Here is a 2116-nt window from a genome sequence, read left to right as displayed (position 1 = left end):
TTCTTTTCATCTCTAAAATATATTTCTTTTTACCATTTTTAATGACTGGGGTTGAATTTAATCATGTGCCTTTGTAGCATTTATTGAAATTAGTTAATGTATTTAAAACAATTAGAATAGCAAATAGAATAGATACATAGCAATTACTGTATCAGAATTTGCGGTCATTATTTTCATACTGCTTTCTGCCTTCAATCTGTTAATGGGGTGAATGACATTCATTAATGGACTCATTTTGCTTTTGCATCTAATTTTACTACATGATTTTCTCATATTGACTAATTTGATTTTAAATTTTCTTTTGGAGTCAACCTGGCCATTTATATTTTCTCAGAATTTCACCTATGTTTTATAGAACACATCTGTCACTTAGAAGTTGCACATATCCCCTGTTATCTATTGGCATGCTTTCTCTTTTTTCCCTCTTGGTCTGACTTGCCAAATATGTTTTTTTATTTTATTGATCTTTTCCAAGAACAGTTTTGGTTTGTTTATTGGTCAAGTCTTTTTTTCCTGATTCCTTGATTTCTGGGTTTGTTTTTTTAAATATTTATTTTTGAGAGAGAGAGAGAGAGAGCGCTCATCAGCAGGGAAGGAGAAGAGAGAGAGAGTGAGAGAGAGAGAGACAGAGGATGCGAAGCAGGCCTTGTGCTGACAGCAGCGAGACCAATGAGGGGCTCCAACCCACCAACTGTGAGATCGTGACCTGAGCCTAAATCAACCGGGTGAGCCACCCAGGAGCCCCTCTGTTGATGTTGTTGTTGTTGTTGTTATTTTTATCAAACCATTCCTTCTGCCATTTTTGTGTTTATTTTTCTGGCTTCTTGACATCCAGTGTTCTCATTTCGTTAATTTCTAAACAGTTTCTGATTTACTCCCCACCCCCAACTTAATCAAAGAGTCATTTTACCAAAGTACAAAGTAGCATACTATAGGTATTTATTGATTATAAGGAGAAGGGGTGAGGAACTTTGCAGTGGAGGGATCACATTGTTACCACTTGAACCCACTGTTCAAACTTAGCATCTTTTAAAATGGTCATTTTTAAAAATTAAATTAAAACAAATTTTTGAGAGAGAGAGAGCGCACATGAGCGGGGGACAGGGACAGAGGGAGAAAGAGAGAGAATCTTGAGCAGACTCCATATTCAATGTGGCGCCTGATATTGGGCTCTATCCCAGGACCCTGGGATCATGACCTGAGCTGAAATCAGGAGTCAGAGCTATACTGACTGAGCCACCCCTTTTTTAAAAATTTATTCTCTTTAAGTTTATTCATTTTGAGAGAGAGAGAGAGAGAGAGCAGGGGAGGGGCAGAGTGCGATAGGGAGAGAGAGAATCCCACGCAGGATCCACACTGTTAGTGCAGAGCCCAACTCGGGGCTCAATCTCATGAACCATCATGATATCATGACTTGAGCAGAAATCAAGAATCAAATGTTTAACCTAATGAGTCACCCAGGCGCCCCCAACAAAGGTCATTTTTACATGATGTGTTTCATGACAAGATGTAATGTGGAGTGCCCTGCACTACTTAGATCTATGTCTAACAACACTATTAAACGTGAACTTAACCAGAGGTGCCTGGGTGGCTCAGTTGGTGTGACTTCGGCTCAGGTCATGATCCCACGGTTTGTGATTTCGAGCCCTGCATCGGGCTCTGTGCTGACAGCTCGGAGCCTGGAGCATGCTTCGGATTCTGTGACTCCCCCTGTCTGCCCCTGCCATGCTCGTGCTCTCTGTCTCTCAATATTGAATAAACACTAAAAAAAAAAAAAAAAAAAAAAAAAAAAAAAGTAAACCTAATCAAACTTTTAGATCAAACTTATTAGTATAGTGGCTAGAGACCAGTTAAAGGGTACTGCAAAGAGACAAACAAATCTAGGTTGTGGGTCATTCTACCACCTGGTCTCATCGTAAGTTAATTAGCAATGGATCTAAATAACTTAGAAAAGTTAGTTGCGTGAAAAAATTTGTGAGATTTTTTTTTTCTTTTTGTTTTTGCATTGGAGTGAGCTGTGGGGCTATCAAGCATTAAAAGAGACTTATGAAACATAATCAACCAAATGCTATTTGTGGGCTTGGTTTGAACAAAGTAACTGCAAAAAAAGACTTTT

The sequence above is a fragment of the Panthera leo genome, chromosome D4 (assembly GCF_018350215.1).
Source record: "Panthera leo isolate Ple1 chromosome D4, P.leo_Ple1_pat1.1, whole genome shotgun sequence".
Taxonomy (NCBI): Eukaryota; Metazoa; Chordata; class Mammalia; order Carnivora; family Felidae; genus Panthera; species Panthera leo.
Note: the sequence above shows the minus strand (reverse complement) of the source record.